The following is a 14034-nucleotide window of genomic DNA, read 5'->3' on the forward strand; positions in this document are numbered from 1 at the left end:
GTGTTGTCTGTCTAATTATAAATAATGCAGACGAGGCGTGTTAACTGAGTTCTCAACGTTTACTTACAGCGTGCTCATAACCACATTCTAACTCCCAGCATACAACAACGCTTCTCAGGGCTACCGCGCATGCTCGTAACTATCGTTGCATGCTGGGTAGTGTAGTTGTTATATTTGCTATCTCATAACAGCACATTGAGAGACACGCTTACGCGCTTAATTCAATACTCGCCGTCATTCCGGGTGGATTGACAAAAGACCTCCAGCCGCTAGATATTGGTGTCAACAGGGCATTCGAAGCTAGACTGCTAACTGCGTGGGAACAGTGGAGGACGAAGAAGCGCGCGGTGCATGCTGGGATATGTGACGTTTCATTTCCATTTGTGTGTTTATGTAAAGACCCCAAAATGGCTCCTATTAAGTGTGTTGTCTGTCTAATTATAAATAATGCAGACGAGGCGTGTTAACTGAGTTCTCAACGTTTACTTACAGCGTGCTCATAACCACATTCTAACTCCCAGCATACAACGCTTCTCAGGGCTACCGCGCATGCTCGTAACTATCGTTGCATGCTGGGTAGTGTAGTTGTTATATTTGCTAGCTCATAACAGCACATTGAGAGACACGCTTACGCGCTTAATTCAATACTCGCCGTCATTCCGGGTGGATTGACAAAAGACCTCCAGCCGCTAGATATTGGTGTCAACAGGGCATTCGAAGCTAGACTGCTAACTGCGTGGGAACAATGGAGGACAGAAGGCGAACACACCTTCACTAAGACGAGGAGGCAGCGCCAGACGACGCCAACATCTGCCAGTGGATCGTAAATTTGCCCAACTTTTCACTTCGGACACCGAAGACGAAGGATTTACGAATGAAGAATAACTTCAGAAAGTGAGCGCTATGTTTATTTTGTGTGTTGTGACATTAACGTTCGAGCAACATTATGTTGCTATTGCTCTGCACTATTTTGAATTTTACTATGTTTGTGATTGCACATTTGCGTACATTTTGGGAGTGAACAGAGTTGTTAGAACGCTGGTTTTTAATATATTATTAAAGTTTGACTGACCTATCTGACTGTTTTTTTGACATTCCCTTTAGCGCGGCTTATAGTCCGGGGCGGCTTATTGGTGGACAAAGTTATGAAATATGCCATTCATTGAAGGTGCGGCTAATAATCCGGTGCGCCTTATAGTGCGGAAAATACGGTAGTTACTTTATTTCAAAAGTAACTCAGTTACTAACTCAGTTACTTACACCAAAAAGTAATGCGTTACTGTGAAAAGTAACTATTTAGTTACTTCTTCTACTTTTTTTTTTAAAGCTCCCATTAATGCCCTTTTAGCCTTCATTTTAGTACTGTTATTGCACTGGAGAATAATACAATCTGTTGATCAACTTGACATACATTTGCATCACTGAACTCTGCTAAGCAATGTGCTCTACATACAACACACAAAGACAAAGATATGTTTCAAAGGGCCAATTTATTTCAGGCCAGAACAAATTGACAAAACTATTTTAAATAGCTGCAACATAACATACATAAGTAACAAACAGCATAATAACACTAACACTAACACTAACACTAACCACGTTAAACCCAGATTCCGAACTAATAAAGGTCTTAACTCATTCTCTTTCTATGCCACTTCAATATGGAATGCACTCCCAACAGGTGAAAAAGAAAGGGCATCTCTATCCTCCTTCAAAACCGCACTAAAAGAACACCTCCAGGCAACTACAACCCTAAACTAACACCCTCCCTTCCACATAATACCTCTTCGGATTGTAAATAATCAAATGTAGACACTTTTTCTTATACTTTCTGATCTCTCTCTCTGTGTCCACTACTTGCTGTACATATCCTACCAAGTCAGTCCTACACTGTTTCAATGTCCATTTCTCTGATGATGCAATTGTTGATGACTGAAGTGTTGATACCAACCAAACCTAACCCCCCCCCCCCTCCATATCCCACACCCCGGATTGTAAATAATGTAAATAATTCAATGTATATACCCTGATGATTATCTTGTGTGATGACTGTATTATGATGTTAGTATATATTTGATAGTATATATCTGTATCTGGACCCCGACTTAAACAAGTTAAAAAACTTATTTGGGTGTTACCATTTAGTGGTCAATTGTACGGAATATGTACTGTACTGTGCAATCTACTAATAAAAGTTTCAATCAATCAATCAATCAATCAACAACATAGCTGTAAAGCTGGCTTCACCTAAGGAAGGCACACGTGACATACACAGAGGCAGATTTGAATTGTTGTTTTGGGCAGTAGACGGGATCTTTGATCCAAGACACAACTTACATTTAACTAAAATGTTCTTTTCTTTGTGCTCGACAAAAGAAAAGAAGTGAGAATATCTCATACCTGCCAACCCTCCCGAATTTCACTGCCTCTCCCTGGGACAACCATTCTCCAAATTTCTGCCGATTTCCAGCCGGACTTAAGGCACGCCCCCTCCCGGTCTGTGCGGATCTGAGTGGGGACAGCCTGTCGTCACGTCCGCTTGGCCAACCAAAAAGTAACCACAGAACACTATACCGTATAGGCGTATAGTGTTCTGTGGTTACTTTTTTGTTGGCCAACGGTTGTATTGCGCACCCCCCTCCCCTCCCCTCCCCTTCCCACACTCAGACACACAGTCACACGCACACACAGAGAGCGCAGAGGAAGAATCAGAAGCACGTCTCTGCTTCGCTGGAATAAAACACACTCAGATCCTCAGTTTCTAGCCGATACTACATAAAAAATAACGTAAAATAACGCAGTAACGCATCATGTAGTAACGGTAACTGAGTTATTGAATATAAAAAAATAACGCGTTAGATTACTAGTTACCGCCGAAACTAACGGCGTTACATTAACGCGTTACAAAGTAACGCGTTAGTCCCAACACTGTATATATATATATATATATATATATATATATATATATATATATATATATATATATATATACACACATATATATATATATATATATATATATATATATATATATATATATATATATATATATATATATATACACATATATATATATATATATATATATTTAGTCCATGTCTTCTTCATTACATTTACCTGAACATCATTATCCAGCAGCAACTGCTGGTCACATTGTGTATTACAGTCAGTTTAGCTGCACATCATGAAAGACATGCATAGAAAATGGATGGATGGATTACACGTAACTGTATGTCACTTAAAAGTGCAGATTTTGTAACCATTAGAAACATTTCACAAGTTTGAAAATATCCAGCGGGCCGCGTTGAAATGTTATGTTGTATTATGCCCAGGTAGCCCAGTTAACTGCCTTTTTTTATGCTGTTTTGCAAGACCCTTGTCACGTGACTTCAAACTTGACACCTCATTGGCTGGTTCTGAGACAGGATCAATTGCTTTGGTCTTAATTTACCGAAAGTGAGTCTTGCTTTTTGAAGCAGCAAATGTTTATCCACTGAATTTTTCAGCACTGATTTTTTTTACACTGAATTTTTATTAAGTAATTTAACAATAATGTACAGATTTTATGGCCTTCTACAGTATCTCCTTCTAGCTGCTTCTCCACCAAATGTGACGATCTGTCACTTCATTTCTGTTTGTTTCCTCGTTTTGTATTCACTTCCTGTCAGTGCTCTTGTTTTGTTTCCACTTCCTGCTTGTCCCACCGAGCGCTGTGTTTTTTCCCTCACCTGCTGTTGATTGGCAGCTGGTCCACACCTGCTTCATTTTTTATGTGAGAAACTCGCATGGCTGCAGTAGTTGCGACCCCAAGATGCAGGAACCAGGAGAACGGCGGGAAGGTAAGATGAGTTTAATATACTCAAAACAGAAAATGAAGCAGTCTTGCATGTTAACGTTCAACAACATAAAGTCAATCTTTGAGCACTGTGGAGCGCTCGAGACAGGCATAAATAGAAACATGCTGATTGTCAGCCGGTCCACACCGGCTGCCAATCAACAGCAGGAAGTGGAAACAAAACAAGAGCACAGACAGGAAGTGAATACAAAACAAGGAAAGAAACAGAAATGAAGTGACAGATCGTCACACCAAACACACCATCGGCAGCTTTTCTTTATTTTCATGGATAAATGTCCTCCTTTTGAATATTGTTTTAGCATTCATGGCTGGCGTTAAACTCTCTCTGCTTCAGTATAGTGCAGATTAGCAGTGTTTTGCCAAGTTGGTGACACACTTTGTAATGCTTTTGATCATTAATTTCTTTAATTTAATAAAAATCATCCAATTATTTTCTGCACTGTCATTCCCACTCATTTTCTTCCTTCCCATGCTTGGAATACAAAGTTATGTCGATGTCTAGCTATAAGCTAATGCTATCTAGTAAGACCAGATGTTTTGATTGGATCTTACATGATTCACGGTGACATTCGCTACGCTAATTAGTGGCGAGGATGCTTGTAAGTCAAATTTCTGCTTGCAACTTAAAGCATAACAAAACATTCTTAAGTAGGGGGAATCCTACAGTAAGTTGAGGTACCACAGTATTTTGATTATTTGACAACTACCGACTGAAGCATCAGCTGCCTCAAATAGCAGAGGAAGGACAAGGAGACCTCCTAGAACAGGAGTGTCAAACTCAAATACAGAGTGGGCCAAAATGTAAAACTGAACAAAGCCGCGGGCCAAGGTTGAACAAATTAACCTTTTAATAGAGACCCAAACAAGTTTTGCATTGAATATTGAACAAGCAAGGCTTATATAACTTTATAGTGACATGCAAAATCGAGTTTCAAATAATAATAATAATAATTAAAAAATATCAATGGCATATCAAATACAATTTAAATAAAAATGTAATGCCTCTTTTCTATTTGCAGCCTTTTGAGGTAAATATCAACATTAACTTTTTCCACAGGCTAATAAATTTGAAAATAAAATAATGAATAAACCAACCATTCAGGACTTTAAACTGCTCAGTTTGCAACACACTGATCTAATCTGATGTGCCCAAGCCAGATACCTGCCATCTTTTCTTGGATGCTAGTTCATTAATGTCGGGGCTCAGGCTTTGAGCTGAGGCATCCCTCATTATCGAACGAAGCTGTTCATCAGTCATTATTTCTCGTATTCCACAGTCTTGGGGGCGTGCCTTACAGGCACTGCTTTTAACGTCCTCTACAAGCTGACGTCACGTCCGCTTTTCATACATTCCAACAACGTGCTGGCCCGATCACAAAATATGTGCGACTTCTGTACATGTAAATGCAATGCATACTTGGCCAACAGCGATACAGGTTACACTGACGGTGCCCGTATAAATAACTTTAACATTGTTAGAAATATGTGCCACACTGTGAATCCACACCAAACAAAAATGACAAACACATTTCGGGAGAACATCCGCACAGTAACACAACATAAACACAACAAAACAAATACCCAGAATCCCATGCAGCCCTAACTCTTCCGGGCTGCAATATACACCCCCTGTTCCGTGCGTCAGGTTAGGTGGGCGGGGTTGGGGGGGCGGGGTTTGGTGTATATTGCAGCCCGGAAGAATTGGACTGGGTGAAAAGCGGATGTGACGATGTTTGGGAGGGGCACTGAAATTTGAGAGTCTCCCGGAAGGTTGGCAAGTATGAGAATTAGTGGTGAATGCGGTGTTACCGCGGCACCGCCGCTGAATATAATCGGTGGGCCAGCTCTAGTGTTAATTTGATATCGCCTCAAGGGCCAAGTGAAATTACGCGGCGGGCAAAAATTTGGTCCGCGGGCCAGAGTTTGACACCCATGTCCTAGAAATAGAGTAAAACAAAGTCAGACTTCAAAAACATAAAACACGCACAGGCTGACGAGACTCAGGTGGAATCGAATGAGTGATAAAACAGACAAGCAAGGATAAATAATAATTAAGCAAGCTATCATTTCTCACACGTTACCAGATATTGTATATAAGACATTGTATGTATCCTCAACTAATCATTTCATTGGAATTTTGTTAACAAAGGTAAAAACTGCACACCCCAGTTATAGCACTGCATGTGGCCAACACAAATGGGCTCTCAACACACCAGCAAGAAAAGGAGCAAAACTCATGAATTCTTAATGAAATTGTGGTATGTGCATTTGTATACATACTGGAGATGCAGCTATGGTATCGCTATTTTAGCAGCACATTTTCACACGTGCAGTCCAAATCTGTTTATGCCAACTATTGTGTTCATATCAGAGAACCGTATTTCTTTCCACTTGAAAGATTGTGTTCTCAGAACGAGACATCTAATTTACAATGAATGTTTTCTCACTAATTCACATGTTCACGGAGAAATACGTGGGCAGCCATATGGAATAAAACTAAAGAGGCGCCTGTTCCTGAAGTTGCTGACTAGAGTCTTCCTGCAGAGCACTGGGTGGGAAGCACCTAAAGCTTTCACATTAAAGGTGTTTTTTTTCTGCACTTTGTTGTAAGATACTGAATCAACCAGCATTCAAGGCCTTATAAATACATATGTGGGGAGAAACTATGAATTAATAATGAGCTATCTTATCCTTGCGGCTCTTTAATGTGATAGGAGTGAAAGAAAGAGGGATTACATGCGGCTCGCAAAAAGGTTGGATGGAAAGAAAAGAGCAATGGGAACAAAAGGCGTCCATCACTGTACTGCTGTTAATTCCCTCTGCCTGTAAACAGCATCACCATATATCATTTCTCCATCTGCTATTCCTCTTTGCTTCTCTGTGTTTTAGACTTTTTTAATGCTGCATCCCTCGTCCTCACTTTCTTTCTGTCACACAATTTGGACCATTTTTCACTTCTACCTTATTTGTCTGCGTTGCTTGTCTGTAGCGTGAATGAATGTGGTGGCCTCAGGTAAGAAAGGAATTGGAAGCAGAGAAGACTGAAACTAGAGTAGTTTTCGTTTTTGTTCCTCAACTAGCCCTGTGGATGTCGAACATTCTCCATCGGGCGCACTTTGCCCTGATGTGAATCTGCTGACTGTTGGGGTTTCTGTAGAGGTAAGGAAAGCTTAAAGGACTAATAGCATCCAGATGACCAGAATTCCGCTAATAAGTTCTCTTTATTTCTTGTTTTGCTCCTAAAAATGAATGAGGCAGTCATTTTCTATAATACCAATTAGAGATGCCGATATTATCGGCCGATAAATGCTTTAAAATGTATTATCGGAAAATATCGGTATCGTTTTTTTTAATTCTCGATATCGTTTTTTTTTGTTTGTTTGTTTGTTTTTCAAATTAAATTATCATAAAAAACACAAGATACACTTACAATTAGTGCACCAACCCAAAAAACCTCCCTCCCCCATTTACACTCATTCACACTCATTCACACAAAAGGGTTGTTTCTTTCTGTTATTAATATTCTGGTTCCTACATTATATATCAATATATATCAATACAGTCTGCAAGGGATACGGTCCGTAAGCACACATGATTGTGCGTGCTGCTGGTCCACTAATAGTACTAACCTTTAACAGTTAATTTTACTCATTTTCATTAATTACTAGTTTCTATGTAACTGTTTTTATATTGTTTTACTTTCTTTTCTATTCAAGAAAATGTTTTTAATTTATTTATCTTATTTTTTTTTTTCAAAAAGGACCTTACCATACCTGGTTGTCCAAATTAGGCACAATAATGTGTTAATTCCACGACTGTATATATCGGTATCGGTTGATATCGGTATCGGTAATTAAAGAGTTGGACAATATCGGAATATCGGATATCGGCAAAAAGCCATTATTGGACATCCCTAATACCAATTCATTTTTGAGTAATCGGTGGATAACTGTACTTGAAAAGGCCCTTTTCCATCGCCAAATCTTTGTGTGACGTAATCCACAGAACTGGAGCCCATTTCCCCTCCCCGCATAGACAATGTGGATAAAGACATGTACTGTATATTTATTATTTGATCACTTAATAAATTCATGATTACTTCAAAACTGATTAAGAGCAACAAAAAAGAAGACATTTAAAATATTTTTCTCATTTCATTTCCTGACTCTCCCTTTACTTTCTATTCTGTGTCCTGTTTTTCATTGTTAATTAGTTCTATTTAGTTTTTCATTGTTAATTAGTTCTATTTAGTTTTTCATTGTTAATTAGTTCTATTTAGTTTTTCATTGTTAATTAGTTCTATTTTGCCTATCATTCACACATGGCAACGACAGATACATTTTTTTTCAATGCATTCTAAATATAAAATAAACTTAAATAAAATTCCACTTACAGCGGAGCCAATGGGAGCTCCACTATTCCGGCCTTAAAATCCGATAAATAATCACTCGAAAGGCGCCAACAATACTTCATTTACATTTTGTGACTTTAATATTAACCAAGTATTAGTGATATTGTTATTATTAGACAAACTATTAATAGCAGTGATGTAATCAATTCCGTGTTTCCCTATGTTTACATCATCGAGTGGTCTGCTGTTTCCTTCCCTGCTCCCTGTAAGTTTATTGTAGATCATAAATCCTGCATCTCACCTGGACATGAGACGTCTGAGTAGGTAATCCAACAAGTTGCAACACTTTGACAGCCATTTAGGACCTGGAACTGGCATAAAAAAAAGTGCTTGTTACAACCCTCACCCCACCCCCAACCCCATTTCTTCGCAAAGATTATGAGACATTCTTCACCTAATTGGGAATATATAAACATCCCAGCAGTCAGTCAGCAGACATTGTACAGTAAGTGATGTTTTATTATATGTGTTGGCTCTCATGAAGCCTGTAGTGAAGAAATAATCAGTGATGAAGGAAAAAAAAAAGGAAACATTGTGATGGGTTTTTGAAATCAATTTTCTTAAAATGATCAAAATACGTATATATTAAATGTTATTAGAAATGTGCCCATTACTACATAACATATATACTTCCAGCATGTATATAAAACCTTAATGGATGTGTTTGGATGTTTTTTTTAGGGGCTCTATAGGCTCCATTGTAAGCGGACTTTTGATCGAATGTATTTATTATTTAGAATGCATTAAAAAAAATCCATCCGTCATCATGTCTTTCATGTTGATTGTGAACAATAGGCAAAACTCCAGCAAGATATACAAAAAAGGTGTTGTGCACCCTGACTAGAACACCAATCAGAATTGAAAAAATAAAACATACATCTAAATAGGTATAATCATACTTATCCTATCTTGAATGGGAGAAAGGGTGATGGGAATTGTAATGTATCAACACTGTCTATCATTATAGAGTTTGCTTATTACTCAGTCTTTCGCAGTTATTATGTTCTCAGTCCACACAGGCCTGCATGAATGAGTTATGTGCTGTACAGCAGGGCAATTTAACTGGCGTCTTGGGGTGTATCCGACCCGGGAATGACACCACACCGGCATCAGTTCAAAACTTGAGACAAACATTTTTGCAGTAAAATCCTAAAAACATGAGAGTGCTCCTGTTGTACAGAGGAACTTGGAGCACTGTAAACACATTGGGCAGATCCTTACATTTTAACCTCGTTAGCAAATATTTACATTACTGAGGCATTCCTCAAGTCCTCTCTTTTTTGCCAGTTACACATTTTTTTGTAAAAAATGTATGTAAATAAGGTGTTGCTGTAGCTTGTTTACGCATACTTGCCAACCCTCACGGATTTTCCGGGAGACTCCCGAAATTCAGCGCCTCTCCCGAAAACCTCCCGGGACAAATTTTCACCCGAAAATCTCCCGAAATTCAGGCCGAGCTGGAGGCCACGCCCCCTCCAGCTCCATGCGGACCTGAGTCCGCTTTCCCACAATATAAACAGCATGCCTGCCCAATCACGTTATAACTGTAGAATGATCGCGGGCGAGTTCTTGGTTTCTTATGTGGGTTTATTGTTAGGCAGTTTCATTAACGTCCTCCCAGCGCGGAAACAACACACAACAACAGCAGTCACGTTTTCGTCTACCGTAAAGCAGTTTGTCTGCCGTAAACAGCAATGTTGTGACACTCTTAAACAGGACAATACTGCCATCTACTGTACAAGCAAATGTGACAATAACATCTAGGGCTTTTAGAGAGTGCGGTGCACAACTGCGCACACAACAAGGAGACAAAGCAGAAGAACGAGGAAGATACAGCTGTGGCGACGCCGACGACGAGTAAGATGAAGAAATACGCTTGTAAGTTCCAAGCCGCAGCTGCGATTGGACCTGGATAGCCTCCGGGAAGAAGTAGTGGACTACCAAGTGCTTGGCAGTGAAGATCTTCCTCAGGAAGCAAAGATTGACCGGTTTTGGGCCATGCTACGGAGAGATGGAAGATTCCAGACTCTAGCGCATTTGATGTAAGCACTTTTGTGCGTGCCACACAGCAATACATCATCAGAGAGGGTGTTCAGCATGGTTAGAAAAATAGTGACAGAGAATAGAACAAGGATGGACAATTCAACCCTTAACTCAACAATGAGTAGATGAGTGTTATGTGTGTGTATATGTGTAAATAAATGAACACTGAAATTCAAGTATTTCTTTTATTTATATATATATATATATATATATATATATATATATATATATATATATATATATATATATATATAGCTAGAATTCACTGAAAGCCAAGTATTTCTTATATATATTGATTGATTGATTGATTGAGACTTTTATTAGCAGGTTGCACAGTGAAGTACATATTCCGTACAATTGACCACTAAATGGTAACACCCGAATAAGTTTTTCAACTTGTTTAAGTCGGGGTCCACTTAAATTGATTCATGATACAGATATATACTATCAGATATATACTATCATCATAATACAGTCTTCACACAAGATAATCACATTAAATTATTTACATTATTTACAATCCGGGGTGTGGAGGGGGGTTAGGTTTGGTTGTTATCATCAGTCATCAGAGAGAGAGAGAGAGAGAGAGAGAGAGAGAGAGAGATCAGAGGGCATAAGAAAAAGTATCTGCATTTGATTGTTTACATTTGATTATTAACAATCCGGGAAGGGTTTTAGTTTAGGGTTGTAGCTGCCTGGAGGTGTACTTTTATTGCGGTTTTGAAGGAGGATAGAGATGACTTTTCTTTTATACCTGTTGGGAGCGCATTCCACATTGATGTGGCATAGAAAGAGAATGAGTTAAGACCTTTGTTAGATCGGAATCTGGGTTTAACGTGGTTAGTGGAGCTCCCCCTGGTGTTGTGGTTACGGCGGTCATTTAGGTTAAGGAAGTAATTTGACATGTACTTTGGTATCAGGGAGGTGTAGCGGATTTTATAGATTAGGCTTAGTGCAAGTTGTTTTACTCTGTCCTCCACCCTGAGCCAGCCCACTTTGGAGAAGTGAGTAGGAGTGAGGTGGGATCTGGGGTGGAGGTCTAGAAGTAATCTGACTAGCTTGTTCTTGTTATGTTTGGAGTTTAGATTTGAGGATATATATATATATATATGTGTGTGTGTATATCTGTGTGTGTGTATATATATATATATATATATATATATATATATATATATATATATATATATATATATATATGTATGTGTATATATATATATATATATATATATATATATATATGAAATACCTGACTTGGTGAATTCTAGCTGTAAATATACTCCTCCCCCTTTAACCACGCCCCCAACCACACCACACCCCCCACCGCCCGAAATCGGAGGTCTCAAGGTTGGCAAGTATGTGTTTACTTCAGATGCAGTCACTAGTCATTTGTTCAACTTTAGTTGTACTAGCAATTATGCTCAAGGTTCCATTTTATGTCCTGTCTTTTTCATAATTTCTGCGAGTTTAGTTAAAAAAAACTTGTGAGAGACACATTTTTGCAGCAGATTCTTAAAAACACTAGAGTGCTGTTGTAGAGATGATCTTTGATTAGCTTTTTTGCAGAAGAACCTTTAAAACGGCGGAGTGCTCCTGTAACTCTGACACAACAAATAGACCAAAAACAAATATTTACTAATAAGACTAGTAGTGAAGGCTAATAGTGAAGAAATATGCCTTCAAAACAATTTAGTTGTACATCCCTGATGTACAGCATAGCCTTCACCGAAGTGATGCTACTAAGCCAATCAAAAAAGCCAAACGGAAATTCTCGAGGCTGAAAATTCAGCAGCTGAAATGATGTAAACAAGACAAGAGAGGAGACAAAGGGAATTAAAACAGGTCCAAACTGAACCAAGATGTATTGTCTCTGCTGGTCATAAAATATTTTTTATCCTTACATTACATTATGCAAACCAAGCTATGATACAGGTGAATGATGACTGCTCTGAAAATGCTCTGCTTCTCATCGTTCCTTGCACTCAGGATGGATAGCTTTAATACAGAAGTGCTCCACAACACTGCGGTGCATTCTTCACTCCGAGGAATATAACTAAGGGCTTGCCCCCTCGCCCACCTTGAAACCATTTCCTCAACTTGGCCTTTGGCTTTTTATTTGCCGCCCTCTCTCTTCGTTGCGCTCCCGTTCTTAGTGCAAAGAGGCTCCTCACTGATTGCTTGAATGCATTGACTCATCTACGAGAGACAAGAAGATAGTGAAAGGTATTGACGCAAATGGATGATGCTCTTTCATGCATTCTTTCACTCGCTTGAATCCAGATGATCACACATGCCCTAGATGAGCATCAGTGTACAGCATGGGCATAACACATATACTCGATAGAAAGTATGCTATTTTAAAAAAAAACAAAATACAACCAATTACTTTTGAGCTCGTTGTCCTCATTCATCAAGCTCAACCTCATATGTTGCTGACCTACCTACTATTTGCTCTCATTATACAAAAATCAATTGGTTGCAAATGAAAGCAGGCTTTTCACTTGTAGTTGATTAATTGAATAACATCAGGTAACAAACACTTAATGGGTAATCCGCCCTGTCGAATTCCCAAGAAATTATGATTTGGGGACCGAAACCAGAACAGGACACAGATAAATGTAGCTAAACCGAAGAAAAGCTGGAGCATGCTCTGCTTTTGCTCTGACCTGGTTCCAGTTAATCCGCCCACTATACACGACGAACATTACCTCCACACTGTATTTATAGAGCCATTCGGTGTGTGTATTTTTGTGTAAGCCTGCCTGGATATATTATTTTACATTGAGTTCAGGTAATGCTGGCCCACTGATTCACGGAGAACAAGTTGGTATTCTCTAACTGACATGTGCATGAACATCAATAAATGACATCAGGAAATAACTCATCTTGAGCATTTCATTCTTGATTTTAGTGACTGTCACATCTTGATCCATACAACAATCACACTTAGCTTTTGTAGATTCATATTAACTGCCACATAATACGAAGTGGAACATGTTAAAGCCACATGTTTTGGTTCCGTTTTTGGGCTGAAGTTTGCCAAAATGCACCTGACAGACTTTCAGACCATGAGAAACTAAATTATTTGGTCTGATGAGACAAATATTGAACTCTGGCATGAATGCCAGGAGTCATGGAGGAAACCAGGCACCGCTCATCACCAGGCCAATACCATCCGCACAGTGAAGCATGGTGGTGGCAGCATCATGCTTTGGGGATGGTTTCAGCGACAGGAACTGGGAGACTAGTCAGGATAGAAGGAAAAATGAATGCAGCAATGTATAGAGACATCCTGGATGAAAATCTGCTCCAAGGAGCTCTTGAACTCAGACAGGGGCGACGGTTCATCATTCAGCAGGGCAACGATCCTATGCAAGATATCAAAGGCATGGCTTCAGGGCAACTCTGTAAATGTCCTTGAATTGCCCAGCCAGAGCCCAGACTTCAATCCGACAGAACATCTCCGGAGAGATTTGAAAATGGCTGTGCACCAACGCTTCCCATCTAGCCTGATGGAGCTTGAGCGGTGGTGCAAAGGAATGTGCGAAACTGCACAAAGATAGGTGAGCCAAGCATGTGGCATCATATTCAAAAAGACTTGAGGCTGTAATTTCTGCCAAAGATGCATCAACTAAGTATTGAGTAAATGAATAAGACTAACATAACACATTGTGGAATAAGTGAAGCTGTGGATACTTACCAGATGCACTGTAATTTCCAATAACTC

At 39.2% G+C, this 14034-nt stretch overlaps 1 protein-coding gene across 3 annotated transcripts in view; it reads left to right on the forward strand.

Annotated features, from left to right (window-relative positions):
- The window catches only part of camkvl (CaM kinase-like vesicle-associated, like), a 97702-nt gene that overhangs the window by 12267 nt on the left and 71401 nt on the right, over positions 1-14034 (forward strand). The window contains exon 1 of one of the 3 annotated variants that reach the window (XM_061979931.1): positions 3787-3839. The exons of the other annotated variants lie outside the window; for them this stretch is intronic. The gene's annotated coding sequence lies outside the window, so the exon portion shown is untranslated. Of the gene's footprint in view, positions 1-3786; positions 3840-14034 lie in introns of those variants that run through there. 3 annotated transcript variants of the gene reach the window in all.

The sequence above is a fragment of the Nerophis lumbriciformis genome, linkage group LG01 (assembly GCF_033978685.3).
Source record: "Nerophis lumbriciformis linkage group LG01, RoL_Nlum_v2.1, whole genome shotgun sequence".
In the NCBI taxonomy this organism is placed as follows: Eukaryota; Metazoa; Chordata; class Actinopteri; order Syngnathiformes; family Syngnathidae; genus Nerophis; species Nerophis lumbriciformis.